The sequence below is a fragment of the Mus musculus genome, chromosome 8, assembly GCF_000001635.26.
Source record: "Mus musculus strain C57BL/6J chromosome 8, GRCm38.p6 C57BL/6J".
Lineage (NCBI taxonomy): Eukaryota > Metazoa > Chordata > Mammalia > Rodentia > Muridae > Mus > Mus musculus.
This window is the reverse complement of record NC_000074.6, coordinates 61,635,128-61,655,712: the sequence shown is the minus strand read 5'-3', so window position 1 is coordinate 61,655,712 and position 20,585 is coordinate 61,635,128. Positions and strand designations below refer to the sequence as shown.

The window sequence follows — 20,585 nt, the reverse complement described above, 5'->3', positions numbered from 1 at the left end:
TTTTTATAGTGCCCATCTACAGGACAACTGGTCAACCTCTGGAATGTTAAAGTCACAGGTCCATTATCTCCTGAGTATAGAACAGAATAAGACAGACCTAAGATTAAGTACTAGAGAGACACAAAAGTATAAACTGTATTTTAACAATAGATAAAAAAAATCATATTTTAAAGTTGAAAGGAACCTCGGAGGTCTCCTGGTCTAGTCTATTCATTACTTCTGAGTGCAAGGACAACATAGGATTTACATGACATGGAAGATGTCAGCTAGAAGGCTGGCAAGGTGGCTCAGTGGTTAAGAGCGCCGACTGCTCTTCAGGGGGTCCCAAGTTCAAATCCCAGCAACCACATGGTGGCTCACAACCATCCGTAATGAAATCTGATGCTCTCTTCTGGAGTATCTGAAGACAGCTACAGTGTACTTATATATAATAAATAAATCTTAAAAAAAAAAAGATGTCAGCTAGAGATAATGAAGGGGCAAAATGTCTGCTTTGGGGCCAGGCACTGGTTTAAATCCTGACTGTCTCTTTCATTTGGCTATGATCTTGAATACATCATTTACTCTCTTTAAGCTTCAACTTATTTGTGTATAAAATGAGAATAATAATAGAACATGTGAAGGTGCTGATATGGCTACATTAGAGAAAATCCAATTAAGACACTTAGCCTATGGCTGCAGTCAATCATCACCTAAGAGTTGGTATCAAGTGTGGATATTCATCCCCATGAAGCTGTCATTAGTGTTCTTACCACCACCATTGTCACGATCAAAGCCAGGACCCAAGTCTCCTGGTTCAATACACCCTTTCATATTCATCTTTGAATCACCTTTCCATATTATTAATGCTACACTGGAAGCCCTATAGTTAAAGTACATCACTAATTAGAAACTATGATGCCATAGCATATAATGTTTCTCTAAAAGACATTGTCACTTTACAAGTGACATGTATCATTTCAAAATAAATCACTTTAAGAGTGAGTGTTTCATAAAATGTATGTTAATTTTGTTTCTATATGATTATATTTCCATTATATTCTAGTGGGTTATTTACAAAACATATTTTCTTATGTATTAAGATGTAAAACTAAAGAGACTTTTTTCTACTTATTATTTTCATTTCTTTTTCACTTCAATATAGTTGCTGCAAATCTTTAAGTAAATTCTGATTGAATAGTCAGATTATCCCAGCCAAATATTCCCTGTCAGAGAAAGGATGTAAATTACCTGTGAAAATGACATATAAGATAAAAGATCACTGTGACACAAAACCATGAGGCCTGAAGGGCAGGGCAGTGGCTTCTTCATTTCAGCCATGTTGCTTAGCACATAATACAGTCAACAAATGTTTGAATGAATAACAAGCCTTTCTCTATTCCGCTTAATGGATGAGTATTGTAGCAAATTCTCTTCCCGAAACAGAAAAAAATTATCAATGTCAGTTTTATGAAAGTTGTTTTTATTATAGTGTAGGCTGATTTTTAAATTATTTTGAGACTGAGTTTTATATAGGCTGGCCTCAAACTCACCATATAACCTAGGATTACCTTGAACTTCTTATCCTCCTACCTCTGCTATATGAAGTTCTAGGCTTGCAGGTATGACCACCATACCCTGGTTGGTTTGCTTGGAGCTGAAGATTGAGTCTTGTGACTTACGTGTGCAAGGCAGGCATCCTATTAACTAAAGTCTATCCCTAGTTCCCAGAGTTATTGCTTTTAATTGCAAAGGCATTGGCTTCTAAAGTTAGACCATGAGAAACAAATTGACAGCTACACCAAAAAGCCACACTATGTGAATCACAACAGTTTTAAAATATTGTGAAGATCCTTCTGGGAGATGGAAATAAGCAAAAATGATGGATGGGGATCTAGAAATGCAAATGGTATTTGAATACAATCTAAGGAAAGGAACTTGACATATTTCTAGGTGATAAATCTTTATGAGATGAATTTCCAAAGAAAGGAATTTATACCCAAACCATAAAATACTAGAAGTAAAGTAGAGTTCATCTGATAAATGGAGACCTGGAACTAAAATCTAAAATGAAATATTTTAGATCAAGGTAGACTCTCATGGTGCCTCGATGTACAGGGAGAGGAAGAGACATAATGAATGTTTAGTAACAAATATCTATATAAACGATGGGTTATCATTTTTGTCTTTGAAGCTGTCCAAAGGTTAATTTAGGTTATATGAGCATCATATACAGAAAAGACAGGAAAACCTAGTTGTATTTAGAGAAACAGATCTAATGTATCTTGGCTTTGCATACCAAGAAGCAAGAAGGACTTAAGACAGAAACAGAGATACTCTCTAATCCCCAAGAATACCTCCCTGCCACCCAGTGACTCAATTGCTGGAACTAGACGCACTCTCCTAAAGGTTCTACAACCTCCCCAAGTAGCGCCACTCATACTGTGGACCAAATGGTCAAACAGGTGGGCCTGTAGAAGACATTTCACAGTCGAACCACAGTAGTAACTTAGTAAAGTGAGTGACCTCTGTCACTTTGGCCATATTCTGTTGGTCAGAAACAAGATAAAATTCTTCTCCCACTCAAGGGTATAGGATTATACAAGAGTGTGACTTTTGGCTTAGGTCATGCTCATTGAACACAGCAGTAATCATCATTATTATTTTCACAAAACTAGCCATAATTTATTTAGGGTGTTTTTCTTTTAAAACAAAGCATGTATGCAAGTATAGCCTTAGCAAATTGAGATCATACACTAGGTTTTTTTTTTTTTTCCAACTCCAAGGGAAGCTGAGGGAGGTTAAGAAAAGCAGCTCTCCTCCTGGTCCAGGTTTGACAGTAGACCCATTTCTCCTGACCTCCTACATCCATCCCTTAAGCTTGCTTCAAGGCCTCACCCAGATACTTCTGCAGTCTTACCTGAAGCATAATTGGAGCTCTCTGCTTCTCTAATGTCCACAGTAGTATTGTGATTTTCTGATCTACTTTATATTCACTTTGGTCGATGATTGATTACACTCTACCTAGATGTTAAGCTGCTCACATCTGAGTCTTTTTATCTGCAATAGAATTAAATCATCAGTCAGTCCTGACAAGGATAAAGGCTTTCTAAGTAGATATCCATTGCATCAGTTAAATCTAAAATTATATGAAAGTTGGGTGAATTATTAAAAGTATTAGATGTTAGATGTATGATTCATTAAACTCTACTTTATGTAATAACAGTGGGAGAGAAGCAACATCAGATCATAACAGCTTTGAACTAGGTGCTCTGAGTTCAATCCCAAAAAGTCTACTTGGTAGCCATGAGACCTTTATGGTTTTTATAACTCTCCTTCCTTCATAATCACTTCATAAATATCAAGCATCATTATCATCAAGCTGAACATACAAAAGCTTCTTATCATGGTCCATAACAGGGCAAAGATTGTCCAACTTAGGCTTGGTTCCAGAATGTCAGCATGCACGTGTATCATGTTCCTTTGATATGGTAGTCGCTTGCTAGCAAACATAGACTAAATAAACATTACATCATGCCTCCGGTCATTTATAAATAGTCTCCATCTTTGCTTACAATGTTAGTGGTTAGGATGCTGGCGAAAGAGTGGGTGGGATGACAGGAGATGAATTCCTTTGGAATCAGTGATATGGGAAGATCAGTCTATGTTAACAAAACTGAGGGAGGAGGGAGGAGCAAACTTCCCTATACACAGCACTAAGGATTACATGGAGTCGTTCCGGTTGATAGAGGTAGACTGTTACCAGAACCAGAACTCTGCAGAACACCGGGTTCCCTGCCAAATGCAGGGGTCACAAGGTCAGACTCTCACATGTCAGATTCTACTGTTCTACAGCTGTTTTCATTTCCTATGGCAATCTAACTTTTACCCATACATTTCTTAATAAAAAAGCAAGTATGACTGCCTGTCCATAGGATGAGGAAATTTTCTGGTTAGCAAGGTGTCTGTGTGTGAGAGAGATGCTTCAGGCATTTTGAGTTTATTATTGAGTTCTGTGATCTGAGAGTGGTATGGTTTTGCTTTTGTTGTAATTTCTATTTCTTTTTATAAAATATAAGTCCATTTAAATACTTCTAAATGATTCTGTGCCATGAATAAGCTAGAATATATATTTATATGTTTTATTTTCTATTACTATTTTGTTGTTTTCCTTTTCTTTTTCCACTTATATTGAGGTGCAAAATCCGGATGTGAAAGTTATATAACCCCAGCACTCAGAAGGTAGTAACAAGAAAATTAGAAGTTTAAGATCCTCCTTAGCTATTAGTGAATGTGAGGAAACTAGGGATTCAGGAGAGCCTGTCTGTAAATAATGGTGGCTTCCACTAATCAAAGCTAGTTTTCAGTGACAAGATTTAAGGTATTTCCAATGTATTATTATATCCAATATTTACAATCTTTGCAAAAAAACTTATAGTCCAAATAATTACAAAATAACAAGGAGAGGGACTTTAGAGTGACAGAATAGAGTGACAGGAGAATAGAGAGAAAGGAAAAGAAGAACCAGCTAGTTATGTGACCAATATTTTAGGGTGGATTTTTTAAAAAAATTCTAAAATGTATTGGGAGTGCAGTTATTATAGGAACACAAGAAGCAAGAGAGCAGAGTTTGGCAAGTCTCTATTGAAATTAAGAACCCTGTCATTGCGTGTCCATGGAGAAATATAACAATCACTTATCTGCTGACAAGCAATCAATGCTGTGACTTTTCCAACTTCTTTTAATATTAATCACATGTTTACAGTGTCATTTTCACTGAGCAGGCAAAGTACAGAGCTATATACATGAGATGAATTCATTTAGTATTTGAAAAGTCTATCTGGCCCCAAATTTAGATATCTCAACATTTCTATACCAATTTTTTTTCTTCCCCTATCTCTCCTATTTCCTTCCTTTGCCTTTCCTTCCTTCCATTCTTTGATTCCTATCTTCATTCTTTTTGAGTAGCAAGGGAGTTTTCAAAATGAGCTGAGAACCACACTCATGAATCTTGAATCTTGCCTCCTGCTGCTCCTGTTTTACAGTAGTTTCTTTCCACACGGACTCAGAGTCAGTTGGAGTGGCCAGCAGACTAGGCTGGAAGAGTGAGTGATCACTTTGTAGAACAAATTGTTTTTGTTGTTGTTGTTGCTGCTGCTGCTGCTGCTGCTATTGTTGCTGTTGTTGCTGCTGCTGTTGTTGCTGCTGCTGTTGTTATTGCTGATGTTCTTGCTGTTATTGCTGCTGCTATTGTTGCTCCTGTTGCTGCTGCTGTTGCTGCTGCTGTTGTTGTTGTTGCTGTTGCTGTTGTTGTTGTATCTGTTGTTGCTCCTGTTGCTGCTGCTGCTGTTGTTCCTTTTGCTGTTGCTGCTGTTGTTGCTGCTGCTGTTATTGTTGCTGTTGTTGCTGTTGTTGTTGCTGTTGCTGCTACTGTTGCTGCTGTTGGTGGTGCTGTTGTTGCTGTTGTTGTTGCTGGTACTGTTATTGTTGCTGCTGCTGTTGCTCCTACTGTTGTTGGTGGTGCTGTTATTGCTGCTGCTGTTGCTGCTACTATTGTTGTTGTTGTTGTTGCTGTTTTGATGTTGTCACTTTTTGTTTACCACCTTGGATGGTTCCCCTTATGTCAGCTTCATTTGAGGGTAGACACTAGCCTTGTAAAAAACATTCTTGATCCTCACACTGACATCCAGGAACAGTTAGCCAAACATCTGATTGATCCACCTTAGAAATGGATCATCTGCCACAATCAAGTTGATGATCACAGCCCTGATTAACATCTTGACTGCAGCTAGATAGGCGGCATGAACTATGGGCCCCTTGCTAGACAAATGCCAGATTTTCTGCCCCAAGAAACTATAAGAGATGGTTTGTGTTCATTTTTTGGTTTAAACCAACATATTTTGGTTTAATGTGTTATGCAACACATATTACACAATAGAAATGAAGGTGCATACAATGATAGAAACGAGTTACAAGTATTTAAAAGTCAGTAATGGAAGGATAAAGAAGTCCACAACAGTTTTCTTTTTTTTTTTTCTAGTTTAAGAACTTTATTACACTTAAATGCTCTGAGCCTATAGGAATATCTGTGTGAATGTAAAAATGAGTCAGTTTCTCTCCTTTGGGTCTTTTCCCCTATGTTCCCCCCCTATGTTCCCCCCTATGTTCCCCCCTATGTTCCCCTATGTTCCCTTATGTTGTTCTTGCTGTTGTTTTGTTATGGCTACTGGTGTTTTCTCCTTTTGTAGGTTTGCTTTGGAGCTTTTTAAAAGAATAATGAAGTTGTTAAGTTTTTTTGTTTTTAAAGTTTTTATCATCCTTCCTTAGTTAGAGCTGTTGTGGATGAGTATATGTGCCTTAAGGTGTCCTCTCTCTTTTTTGTATGGTTTATTTTATGATGAACATAACTGGATTTATAGTCATTCAAGTGAGCAGATCTGAATGCAAATTCCTCAGTGCTGTACAGTAACAATTCCAGAACAAGTCTGAGATAAGATCCTTGCTGTGGCTTTCCAAATACTCACATTACGCTGACTGTTATTTTCCATTCTGGGGCGCCATAAGCTCATTGCATGGTGATAAGTTTTAAGTGGGAACAGTCCACAGAAAAGCAATTACATGATTTCAAATCGAATCAAACCAGGAGTCAACCAAGATTTCCCAAACCCTCTCAGGGTAAATGTGCTCTTCCCATCTCACCGACTCACTCCCATTATTCAGTTTAATATTTGGCTCAGAGTTGCTTCATATTCTTTGTGCAGTGTTCAATTGATCAAAGATGTTTCTGACATTGGCACTTGAACAGTAAAGGAGATAAAAGCCACACCCGCAAGAAGCTCACAGCTTACTCTCTGAGACAGTCCCTAGGATCATAAATGCTCAGCAATAAAATTTGGGGTGCTGATAAGGGCTGCAAAGAAAAAGGCAAAGTAAAGAATAGTGAAAGAGAAAGCTCTATTTTCTGTAAAGAATCAAGAGGCAAAACAATGGCAGAGAGCTCAGTAGAATCAAATGAACAAACCAGGGTGAAAGAGGCTTGGCCTGTGAGAGCTTAGGGAACTGACTCAGGATCTGTGAGAGTAGGCAGATCCTGACAGGAGAGCATGATGACAATAGAACAGAGCATGACAGAGAACATAACTTTGACTGAGAACTAAACTAGAGCCTTGCAGGCCACCGTAAGAACCTTGGTGCTCAGTTCAAAAAAATCAAAGCCATAGTAAAATTCCAAGCAAAGAGGTTATACGATCCAATTTTTAAAATATCCTCCTGGCAGCTGCTTGGCAACTAGGCTGGAAACAGTATTTTAAAAATATAATTGAATTAGTGCAAGGCCACTTAAATGATTTTTTCGCTCAGGCAGGGAACTGGAGAGGTTTGTAAGGATGGGGATCATTGGTGAAGAGAAATAGAAGTAATGGGATTTCAGATGATAGGACTTTCCTTTGGAAAGAAAAGTCAAGGATGACATTCTGGGTTTGGTCCAAGAGTTGAGTGAAAGATGCTACCATTCACAGACACAGAAAACACTGTGAAGGAACAGGTTGTAAGCGGGGAGGAAAGCAAAAGTTCAGACAGAGCCATGATAATTTCAGTGTTTCAGGAGTTCCGTTTGGGGAACATTCGAAAATGCAAATCGCAAAGGTGCCAGAGGGATCACGATGCATGACAAAGTTGTTATCAGAAGGCTGTTGTCTAAGGAACTGGATATAAATGTAGTGAAGGTGGTAGATGTCAGTGCTTACAAGTCAGGAATGGAATTCAAAGCCCAATTATCCCCACAGAATGGGTGTGGTGGAGAGCCTGCTTGGAGATGACAAACAGGGACAGGGAATGCTCTTCCGATTTTGGCAAGATGGAGGCCTAGGTTAATCTGGCAAGAGATTGCCAAGAAATGTGGGGGCAAATCTTAAGAAAAGTATGCTGAGGAGAAGTAAGGGCAGACGCTAGAGAGGTATACACGTTCCATGCAAATATAAACACATCTTTTGAGGAATATCTGCCCAGACTTGAGGAACAATGAGATTTTGGCCTCTTCAAAATGTTGGTTTCCTTAGGTTCTCTTTCTGCAAAAATGAGAGCTTTGAGATTACTTCTACCCCAAGTCCCAAAACCTCTCAGGGGTACAAACCTGGAAATCCACATTGCCAAAAGAAATATTCCATGAATCCTGAACTTGTCAATGGTCCAGAGGCAATAGGGTCATCTCAGATTGAGTCAGTCAAATGCCATTTGCAAACATATACCCAGGTAATAATTGGAGCTAAAAATAAAAGTGCTTTAAAAAAAAAAGTCTTGATTTTTATATTCTGAGAGCAGCATGCATTCATTTCGTGATTCAAATAGGTGGTAGGATCCTTGGCTGATAGCAAGAACAAGCCTCAGGGTGAAGGGATTCATGCGAAGGGAATTAGACCTCAAAGCTTTTACATTCTTCCCTGGCAAGACAGGCCACTGCAATTACAAATGCCTCTGGCTTACGCAGCTGCTGGTCAGAGTGATGACCAAAGTGAAGCTGGAGATGGCTACAGTAAGGGCTATCCTCGACTCACTGCGGACTTCACAAGGTCCTTTCACAAAAATCAACTTGTTTAGCAGGGCGTGGTGGCGTACACCTTTAAGCCTTTAGGGAGGCAGAGAGAGGCGGATTTCTCAGTTCTAGGCCAGCCTGGTCTACAAAGTGAGTTCCAGGACAGCCAGGGCTACACAGAGAAACCCTGTCTCGAGGGGAAAAAAAAAATGAACTTGTTTAATCACAGCAACGTTTTAAACACACTGTTCTGCATACACAGGCGTTAGTTATCTGACAGTGTGAACTCGAGTGACTTAGACATCTGAGGAGCCCCATTCTGACTTCATCTTAGTTTGTAAAACATATTTTTCAATTCTGCTTTGGATCTGACTGACTCCGTTATTGATATATAAAGCAGCTACCAGAAGGCTTTTCCTCTTGGAGAGCACAATGACTATGAAATATGAGCCATCTCCTCGTCTCTCAACTCCTTCTGGAGATCCCCTCCTTGGGTCAGGCCACCTCCATAAGGAATCCGCACTTCAGTTGTGTGCACTCCGTACATTGCACTCAAAGGCCCATCATGCATCTCGGCATGTAAGCCCTTCCGTATGAATCACACACACTTGGTGAAGCAGAAACTTCTCCCTGTGGATATGAGTTTGTTAGTATTTCAGTCTGCTTGGAAACAGTCTGAGAAACATTAAACCCAGCTTTTTTGAGGTTAGTCCAAATTACTTTCTTAGACAAGAGGAAAAAAAATATTATGTCTCCTAAGGAAACTTGTGACCACGAACAGTAAATTTAAAATGTTTGAAAATGTTTTTTTTCCCTCCCACATTCCCCACTTGTGCATAGTTGAAATCCCTAGTTTGTCTCACCAAAAAAATACATGCTAGACTACAGATCCGTGGCCTAGGCTTGGACAAATGGATTTCTTACATCAGAGGCTTAAAATGATACATATTTTATTCCACCCACTCTGCCAATGTTACCCTTTCTTTAGTCCTCAAATTCAATCATCCAGTAGATATTTTTATATATTGAATCTTTGAAACACACACTAGGGAGTCCAAGGGGGCCTTTCCCTTGGATAAAAATTGTATTGACAAGATTAACATAAATTCAATGACAAAATTTCACCCGGGTGCCAATAAATACCTTTTTTCATAATATGCAAGCTCAACTTTCTCTACCTGTCAAGGTCACAGACCTCAACTCACCTAGTCAAGGTAACTCAGCCACTTCCTCCTTCTCACCTAGGCTTTTCAAGGTTAGCTCAGTCTCTGTGAAACGTCCGGAGCTCCCTTGGACCCCACCCATCTCCTCTTCAGTTGGAACAGTGACCTCACCGAGGCTAAGGCTGTATAAAGCACAGCAGGCCCTGAGGTGTCTGGGCCGCCAGGTATGCTCCTTGCCTCTGGTGGATCTCCAGCTGTCAGCAGCTGCCTCATCACTGCATCGTCATCTCCACCTCTTTATACACACATTGCCTTTTCTACTCAGCTCAGACTCTGGGAACCTTTGGCGTCTCCTCCCCCAGCTCTGTGAGCATCAGCCCACTTCTGTGCCTCCCTCATTAGAGTTCCACAGTTGGGCACTGGTAGAACTGAATTAGGCTAAGGAAATTTAAGTCTGAATTCCTCTTAGGTACTTTATACAGTGGATCCAGGCTGTGTAAGGAGAGATGTTTTCACTTTTTCATTCAGAAAAGTTTCCCAACACACACTTCCCTGGACTATGCTTTCCAAACCCTTTTTCTTTGCTGCCCCAAGCAATGGCCCATTTCCAACTAGAACATTCAAACTTGGATCCCTCATGGTACTGGGTTCTCTCTAGGCATACCCCTGAGTCTCTGCTTTATTCCCCATCTTTCCCTTGAATAAAAATTGTATTGGTAGGATTTGTATAAATTTCAATCACACAATATTATAACTAATTTTTTTTTCTGTAAGGTACCTAAAAATTGGCCTAAGGAATAATTTAATTCTAGAGTTAGCAAAAGACTGTGGTATTCTTTCTTCTTCTCTCATTGTGGACCCGAAGAGTATAAAGGTACAGTCATTCTTTCCTTGTGAATGTGGAAATTCTTTCCTTTAACTTCATGCTTTGCAAATATTCAATTATTCTTCTAATCCAAAAGTCCTGTTTCCTTATAAATGTCACAAATATCAACAGCTGTATTCTGACTACTTATTGAAAGTCAAATTCATAGTAATCAAAAACATTGTGAGATAACCCCAGAGTCAAATGGACATGCAAACTGATTCTGTAAATTATCTTTAGTTCCAGAGGAACAGTGCTTGCCTAGGTTCTATCTCCAGAACCAAATGAGTGATGGCCCATGACTCTAATCCCAACACTTGGGAGGTGGCAGCAGGAACATCAGAAGTTCTTGGCCACCATCAGCCACACTGAGTCTATGAAACTCTATGTGGCAAATACAATAAAACAAAATTGTCTCATAATCTGATTTTTAAATGTATTAAGAGTTTACATGCTGTTGAATTTAAAATAGATTTTTAAAAAATCCTTGTTTTCTTATTCCCCCTCTTTAAGACAAGGTCTCATTATGTAGCCCTTACTGGCCAGGACATCACAGAGATCCGTCTGCCTCTGCCTGAAATTAAAGGAGTACCCTACCACCTGACAAGAATACCAGTCTTTATATAAACAGTTTGTTAAAGTTCCGATCTCAGAGCCTAAACTGAATCCCTAGATAGGTTTAATATGCGACGTAATTTGTCTTTTAATGGAATTTGCAGTACCACCTTACATCATAGTGTTCTTTTGATATCCTTCATTTCATGGGCATTTAATTATCACAATATTCCTGCAAAGTAGATGGTATTATCATCTTTTCACCTACAAGAAAACTGAGGCTCAGAATGATAGACATAGGCCCAGGTCACACCTGGAGCAAGATCTGAAGCTGCTTCTGACTCTTGGGCTGTCCCGCATCCAGAGTCCTTAGTGCATGAGAGCCAGATGACAGACTTGCCTTTAACTAAACACACATGCGCAGAGAGGCCCCAGAAGAGGTTCTGAAGACCCTACCTCCCCTCAAGGTGTTCTACAGGCGGCATAAGCAAGGGTGAGAACAGAATTGCTCTCTGAATGAAGACCCTCGGAACTGACTCCTTTGGGGATATATGTACCCCTAAACCACTGTAGCCTGACCATGACAAGAAACAAAATGAAACTAATTCAGATTGGGAGTAACCAGAACTCTTGTAGACTTTTCGCTGAAGACAAAAAGACTAGCCACAGAAACTTGAAGCTCTTTCTTAAACCTACACCAGTGACCATCTTTCTGGGGGTGTGGGGATGGGGGAGCAATTTTTGAGATAGGGTTTCTCTGCATAAGCCTGTCCTGTCTTGGAACTTCTTCTGCAGACCAAACTGGCCTCAAACTCATAGAGATCTGCCTGCTTCTGCCTCCAGAGTGCTGAGATTAAAGGTGTGTGCTACCATCTCCTGGTTACACCAGTGGCATTCTTAATGCCCACGGAGATGGGGGTTCAGCAGTCCTAATGCTGAGTAAGAAGGAGATGCACACAAATTCTCTATCTACCCTGAACCTTTCTAAGTGCTCGCATTTATAAGGCAAAGAGAGATGTCTGGGATTCTCAGACACTGCTGTGGTGAATCAGAGTGAATCAAGTCATCTCTAGGCAAGTGTGCTTCCCTATCCACCCATCCTCTGAATTCCTACAGATCTTCTGGTCCTCCGAGTTGATAACAAACACCTTCTGCCCCAGTATTGTTGTCTTCCTCTGGCTCACAGAAGACTCGGTGCTAACTTCCTGTTCAACTTCACTGTGACATCTGCTAACTTCTCACTTGCAACAGGGTTCATACCCTGCCCATTTCATGATAGGGAAACTCCCCTCCGGGTCCTTGTTTCTTGTGTGGTAGTTAAAAGGTATAGAAATTAAGGCAGATGAGCCACACATACCTGTAATTCCAACACTCAGAAGAGACAAGTGGAACAGGGGGATTAGCAGTCACAAGCCAGCCTGTGCTCTATGAGACATTATTATCAAAAACAAAACTAGAGAGGTAGAAGAAAAGGAACTAAAACAAAACTATTTCACTGGAGCTCAATCTCTAAGCTTTTACCTGGATGACTTATTGGAACTGAAGGCTTACAAAGATAAACAAATAAGATAGGGTCCATAAAACAAGTAGCCCACTATGTTCAGATAACAATACGTAAGAAATTCTATCCAAAGATGGCCCCAAGTTAAGCAGGTCAGATGGGTTCTTGTGAGTACAAGATAACCTGGAAATGAAGACAGATTTGGTCTTAGATTCATTTAATCACTTGTTCGTTGACAGTTAAATTCAGAGCCAACACACACAGCGACCTGGGCTCTCATGGTACAGGCTTACTTACTGAATATCACTGGTGTTAATCTTCCCCCAAAGAACAAACATAGCAGTAGCCAGAAAGCAGCTGCTAATTAATGAATTCATCATCAACAGTTCACTGGCAGTGATGGAAATCCTGTAGTGTGTATTCTTTTAAGTGTAGATTCGGGATCTGGATATGCAGCTAGTGAGGTAAGCAGTTCGGCCCTTTTCCTATGATTGTGAGCCAAGTAAATGGCTGAGTTACTAATGGGCTGATTTTTTTTTTTAACTGTGGTATGTGGGGGTAGGAAGGAGGAAAAGGGAGGAAGTCTTCTCTTGGCATAGGCCAAAATGAATGAAAATGCTTGAGTGTTATTATAATCTGCTCTGTGACAAATTCCAGGTGGCATTCTGCCACAGCTTGGGGCACACCCATATAGACTCAGGGCCTTGCTGTGCGGATATCACAGTTCCTAGTAAAACGGGCAGGACCCAAGCTGAAAGTTAGCCTCTCGTCCATCCAACACACCCCTGACTTCTGCCAAGTGTGAGATTAGGGGAGAGAGGGGGTGCATCAACATAGTTCTAGCAATAACTTTGATGCCTTCTTGAGAAACTGGGTGCTTCCTCTACCTTCTTCCTATACCAGCCACTGTCCCTTAATTCTCAGACTTGTGTTTCATGACTACTGTTATTTGACATAACTCTTATTTTGAGACTATTTCCTGAAACTCAAATGGTGGTAATAGAGACATGAAAACATTCCATACATCTACCACTTGAAACAACACCCTGTCCCTTGGAGACATTCCCTGAGTACACACACCACAGGGAGCCACCTAGCCTAAGAATACACAGACACAGCCAGGGGACTGGGCCCTGAGAACTGGCTCAGCTCTTATCCTAGCACTGACTGGCTGAAGGGTCCTAGGAATGAACACCTTATAGCTCAAAAATAAGTTACTGCCATCCACCATGAGGCTGTTTAATATGACCTTCAGTCACTTCTAGCCATAGCATTGTACTTTACAATTTGTTTTGTTCTTGTTGTTTCTGCATCCAGCCCAAATTGGCCTCCCTGTAGCTACCATTGGTGCTAATCCAAAGTCAGAAAACTAGAGTGGGCAACCTCATCTCTCACTGGCATGCTAGGTCATCATAGCATTTGAAGGTGGTTGTGGTGACCCCATAAATTATCCCTTCTTCAGGGTAAACATCTCAGGGAGACAGTAAGTCCTCTTTTTATGACTTGGCTTTGAAACATTTAATTCTGACAGCCTTTCTCCTAGTAAGCCAGTCCAGTTCTGGAAATTGAGGTCCCCAGAGATAGGTGCAGCATATGAGGGTTAGTCCAATAAGCACAAAAAAACACAGGGAAAACCAGTCCAGCAGCTGGCCTCAGTTGAGACCCTGTGTTTCTTTTTTATTGTTTACTTAAAAAAAAATACACTCATTTAGTATGTGTGTGAGTCCATGTGCACACACACACACACACATATGCCACAGTGTGTATGTAGAAGTCAGATAACAACTTATAGAGCATGGTTCTATCCTCCCACCATTTGAGTCCCAGGAACTGAGCACAGGGTTTCAGGCAGCAAGCACCTTTACTGGCTCTGCTATCTTACTAGCCCCACCCAGTGCTTCTAGGATTTTGCAGGGCTTCTAGGACTTAGGATGATATTTGCTTTGTTCTTTGAGCTACCAGAGACATCTTTAGGGTAGACCGTGTTTATAATCAATTTTAGTCACAGGGTCCTTTCTACACAAACTGTTCTTCTATACATTCACATTCAATAGTTTCCACTCTCTCACTGTTGAAGTAAAATACTTTTCATATTAATATAAAAGAATGGCTGGGCAGTGGTAGCATGCTCCTTTAATCCCATCACTCAGAAGGCAGAGGCAAATGGATCTCTGTGAGTTTGAGGACTGTCTGGTCTAATGAGTAAGCTCTGGGACAGCCAAGGACTACACAGAGAAAAGTCTGTTCAAACAAATAAGCAAACAAAAAAAGAAAGGGGATAAAGAAACATTTAAAAATAGCCTTCAAAATTACAGTTACACAGAAATACATTGTAAGCAAATTACATTTTCTAAGCTTATCAGTATCTAGGGTTTTCCCTATGCACTGAGTTTCCTATCACTTACTCTCTGAGTTTGTCCTATTAACTTACATTTTGCAGAAGACATTAATCTATTAATCCTTGGCTAGTCTTTCTTCTGACCATGTCTCCAGCTTTTTTTTTTTTTTTTTTTTTTTTTTTTTTGGTTTTTCGAGACAGGATTTCTCTGTATAGCCCTGGCTGTCCTGGAACTCACTTTGTAGACCAGGCTGGCCTCGAACTCAGAAATCCGCCTGCCTCTGCCTCCCAAGTGCTGGGATTAAAGGCGTGCGCCACCACGCCCAGCATCTCTCCAGCTTTGACATCAACCACTCAGCATCCTCACTCAACACGCTTCATATTTCTAGAACTCCACATAATCTAGACTCTTTCCTATGTCCTCATTTATCTTTCTAAGAACTCCTATCTGCCCTTCAGGCCATAGCTCAAATGTCACCTCTTCCAGGAGGTCTGCCTGATTTCTCTCATCACAGTTTCTCATTGTCATCTACGTCTCTTGTCTCTGTTGACTTTGTGCGTTCTTTGGTTGATGGTTGGGTTTTGTTTTCCAGTCAAGAGTCTCACTGTGTAGCCCACATTGGCCTCATGTTCCCGCTCATCTTCCTGCCTCCTCAACCAGAGGCCACACTCCAGCATTAGTTTCCTAAATACTGGAATGACAGGCATGAACCACCCTGAGTGACTCCTGATCTTTGACATTGCGTGTAAAGTTATAATTCTTTGGAGGTGCCTGCCCAAGATCAAGTCCTACCCTAAGTATAGTCGAAGGGCAAGGCATACTCTGTTTTAACTGTAGCATCAAAAACCTAAGTGACTCAGAGGAAGAGTTAAGATGGTTTCCTTCCCTGGGATGGTTTCTCTTTTAATGTTCTCTGTAATTGCCTGAGCAGGAGATTCATTGCTCTGCGGCATGACAGTGGGTCAAGGTTAAGGAGAAGAAGAGGCAGAGGCTGTTCTATTTAGTCTCAGGGAGATGGGCTTCTTCATGATTTCTTACATGCTAGTGTGTTCATGACCATATGCCTATAGTCTGTTTATTAAATTGTTTTCATTATGCATATGTAATTATTTTTGGAGAACATTGGCTAAATTAATATAAACCAGGCCAACACAGCTCATTTGAATGGTATGCATTTGGTTTGAATATGTCAGTGACTTTTCCAGTGAAGAACATCTATTTTAACCCAGTCGCCCATTATAAACAAATTATTCTCTTTGCTTCTATAAATCAGATTTTCAAGCCCACTTAATCTCAGGAGAGTGACTGAGCACATGGCTGCCTGCAAATGGTGACATTAAAAAATTGGCTTTGTCTGGTTTGTTCCGATCTTAAGAGACAGGAAAACCAACTGGGAATTTCAGGCTTGAGGCTCTCATAGGACAGGGTTTGTAAGGTTAAGAGCAGCAGTTTCTGAGAAGCTGGCCTGGGTCTATGAGAGACGGGCCTGCCTGGCCTCAGCACACAGCACAGAACACAGGCCTGGGCTGGTGTTAACCTTCTGAACTCCCGCTGCCTGCTACAGTTCTGCTTACCACTCAATCATGGCTCCCAGGACACATTCTCCTCCAGACTGTCTGCAGAGCTTAGGGAACCCTGAAAGGAAGCCTTTCAAGTCTGCTTCTCTTGAGAAAGCTAAACCTGCAAAACTTGGCCAGACACCACACTGGGTCTCCCTCTGTGGTGACTCAGAAATCTCAAGGAGAACAGGAAAATGGGGAAGAATAACGTTGACGGGGCCGAAGGGCATAAAGGGATGAAATTTGTATTTCCACTGAGTGGGTGATGTTTTTTCATTTCAAAGTCTGATGTAAAAAACTCACTGGTTTTTAGTTATCTACAGAGCAAGAACATAAACACTGCTATTAAAATATTTCATCTCTCCCAAATGAGGCACTGTGCAAATTTCCTTCTATGTGCAGGGAGGGCCTTCTGCACCGTCCCTACAAAGTACAGGCAGACACCCAGAATCTACTCTTGCTGGACCTGAAGTGAAGCGTGTGGTTTCACAGGAGACATGGGGAAAGGGCCTGGAGGAGAGGCCTTGGGAAGTCAGAGATGAGTTGGCGGCAAAAGAGAAACTGAGCCATGAAAGGCAAACTTATTCTAAATACTCCTTTCCCTCATTATCAACATGGACTCCTGAAACGATTGTTTAAAGTTATGCACTTATGTGGAGGGTGGGCCTAGATGTTTTACCATTTCACTATTCAGCAATCTGGAGAGCCACCCCACAGCACCTGGGAGATGGGTAGGGAACTTAGTGTGCCATCATCATGTGAGTCACAAGAGAACATCCAAAATGGTATTAAAGATAATATCAGGGAAGTGGAAAATATTCTTTTGTAAGCAGAAAGCTGTCTTCCAGCAGAAGCTAAACCATGATTTTCTTCGAATAGCAGACCATCAGCACGGACATGTCCTATCAATTTGTGGCTGATTAATGTATATACTCTATTCCATTAAACAATGTGACTAGTATGTCAAATGTGATTCCATAACATCCCTATTGGTAGTGGTTTAATTAAGCATGGAGAGAGAGAGAGTAAGGCTAGACAGACTGCTGGATTTTACCCTGTAGCCCACTAGCTTCAAGCACATGACCAGCTAGTACTAAAGCAATTCCAAGTAAAACTCGCCACTTTCTCTTTGCCAGTTTTCAAATGATCAGTTCTTCCTTCAATCTTAGTTATAACCTCTGTGTGTGTGTGTGTGTGTGTGTGTGTGTGTTGACACGGAGGGCCTTCCTAATCACTCGCCACTTTACTTCCTGAGACAGGAACTGTCACTGAACCCAGAACTCACTCTTCAAGCTTACTAGCTAGCCAGCTTGCCAAACAGGATCCATGTCTCTGCCTACTGAGTACTGGGATTACAGACAAGTCACACGCCCATCCAGGTTTTCACCTGGACTCTGGAGATATGAACTCCAGACTCCAGACAAGCACAGCAAGTAGTTCATTCACTGAGCCATCTCTCTGATCCTAGTTGTGTGCCACTGGCATGTATTTTCAAGTCTCTCACTTTATAAAATGGTGCCAACAATAGCCAACCTTCCTCAAAACAGCTGATGGTGCCCAGGATTCAATTGTCAGCACATCACACTGAGTTTGTGGTTGAGCAATGATGTTGTCTATCTATAGACTGTAAAAGTAACTTTTATTCTCCTTTTGTAATTTTTGTCTCCAAGGTTTACGGCTTAGTCTGCTAGCCTAGGCCTTGTCCCGGAAGCTTCTAGCCACCAAACAATCTCATCTAGGTGGCGAATGTTTTCAGCCTCTGAGACTTACTTCTGAGTAAGCGCACCCTTTCTAGTTATATAAAACCAACTTTACCTAACTCTGGCTGGCTGGTTCAACTCAGCTCTTCTGGCTCAAACTTCTCTTCAAGATGACTGATTTAATCTGGCTTTTCTCAGCTCCTCCTGAGTTTCTCCCCTTGGCCTCAAATTAACTCTGGCAATGTGTTCTAATCTTCTGGCTCCTTCTCATTCTCTGATTCATTCTGTCTTCCTCTATATCTATCTTGTTCTCTCTGTAACCGATCTCTATAAAACTATCCCAGTGTAACTACATCCTCTCTCTGCACTGGCCTTAAAGTAACTTTCCTCTCTCTTCTCGTGAGAGTTGGCTGTATCCTATTCTATCAAATATTTCTCTTATTTGTCACTTTGTCTGCCACTCAATTAGACATCATATTCAAACATGGCTTTTTCCTTCTGCAAACTAACTTTGCCTTCATTGTTGGAGATTAATGGTGTTTAGTAAGGGTTCATTTGTCTGTATTCCAACCAGAGGGAATACAGATAATTTGCTAAAAACTGAGTCACACTACAACTAGAAGCTGGTGTTTTGTTTGATTGGTGTGTTTGGTTTTTAAGATAAATAACATAATCTCACAGCTCACCATGTGATCCTGCAACAATGGATGCTTCTAAGTGGGAAGCTGTTGTGTGGAAATAGTGTATACAGCCTATGTGTAATACTAATAAAATGTACAGCTCACACTGTGTACTCTGCATTATATATATATATACTCTGGTTGTGAGAACATGACTGACATCCCTGCAGAGTGAAAGTGGACAAGTATATCCCATCTACCTGTATTTCTAGGGCTTCGTGCCTAGAATTTGTGCTCAACAAATACAGTGGATAAGAAAAGGACCAGTAAGTGTATTGGAGTGTAGTTCAGTAATAGAAGACTTACACAAGACTTTGGAGTCTGTCTTATGAACGACACACACACAACAAAGGGTGCCATATGTAATAGGAAAAATACAACTAAGGAAGGTTGGGAGTGAGGGAAGGCAGGCGAAGAAAGGTGGAAGGAGTCAGCTGCTCTTGTGTGGACCCCTGCGTGGAGTCTGTCAACAGTTTACGTCATTCTAGAGCTCATCAGTTCTGAATGTCTCCGTGCTGGTGTATCTTTCTGCCTGCGATACTCTCCCAGGAGTTTACAGTGCAAAAAGATTTTTTTTTTTTAAATAGTGGTAACAAACGAAACCAAGATTGTTTGGAGTCTGAGAACTGGAAAGTGGCACCTTTCAGTGACTGACTTCAGAGCAGCATTTGCTCTGAATATCCGAGCCCACCCTTATCCACTTAAGTCTTCACAGCAGGGAAGCTCAAAACTGATACTGCCCTCGCAGGACAGTGGTGGCCCACGCCTTTAATCCCAGCACTTGGGAGGCAGAGGCAGGCAGATTTTTGAGTTCGAGGCCAGCCTGGTTTACAGAGTGAGTTCCAGGACAGCCAAGGCTAGATAGAAAAACCCTATCTCCAAAAATCAAAATAAATAAATAAATAAATAAATAAATCTGAAAATGAACTTCTTGGGAAGATTTCCAGCTAGGTATCTCAATGCAAACTAGAAGGACAAGAAGACTTTTAAAAGCTGTTTCTTTATTTGACCATTAAGAGAGTCAAGTAAGATTTGAAGTCTATAGGTTTGAAATGTCAACAATAATTATGTGTGTTCATTAACTGTCTGACAGAATATTTAGTGTCCGGTGGGTATTGCCTCACTTAAATCTCACAGCACCTCCCATCATGGGAATAGTGAGGGGGAGCCCACCAACAAATGACTGGAGTCAGTTCCAGACGCCATGCCGTAAGCCAGGCTTTTGTGCTGACCCCAGATTTCATCTTCATACACCAAGACCACTTGAGCTTGCCTGGGATTAACCTTTGCTTTTCTCTTTAACGTCTGTTCCTTGGCTTCAGTGCCATCTCCCAAGCCCCGATCCTGCCTCCGCTGCCCACCTCCCTGGCTGCTCTCCCACTCTGTCTGAAAGGTCACAGGTACACACCCAACTTGAGATAGTATTTAGTCCACTTCCCTTCTCACATTTAGGAAGTGTTCCTTAAATGCTCCGGACATTTCAGGACTCTATTTATTAAACTTCATTTTCAATTTAACTGCATATCATTTCAATTTCCCTTTCCTTGGCATTGTATAGCTCTGAGAATAAGAGTTGGAAACGTGCCTATCACAAGCTGAGTCACATTTTTTTAAATGTGCCCCCCCCCTCAAGCCATTGTTTTCTTTTCTTTCTTTTTTTAATTAAAAAAAATCCTTTATTTTAATAGTAAACCTTAAACCACATGAAACAAGC

General features: G+C 40.9%; 1 protein-coding gene and 1 long non-coding RNA gene across 8 annotated transcripts in view; one reads left to right on the top strand and one right to left on the bottom strand.

The window, feature by feature from the left end:
* The window catches only part of Gm51575, a 39,879-nt gene extending 29,034 nt beyond the window's left edge, over positions 1-10,845 (bottom strand). The window contains exons 1-2 of the long non-coding RNA XR_003947553.1: positions 9,715-10,845; positions 2,900-3,039 (exon numbers count right to left, since the gene is read on the bottom strand). This is a non-coding gene — a long non-coding RNA (predicted gene, 51575). The remainder of the gene's footprint in view (positions 1-2,899; positions 3,040-9,714) is intronic.
* Positions 1-20,585, top strand: part of Palld (palladin, cytoskeletal associated protein) — a 391,277-nt gene that overhangs the window by 246,995 nt on the left and 123,697 nt on the right. The window lies entirely within an intron of this gene.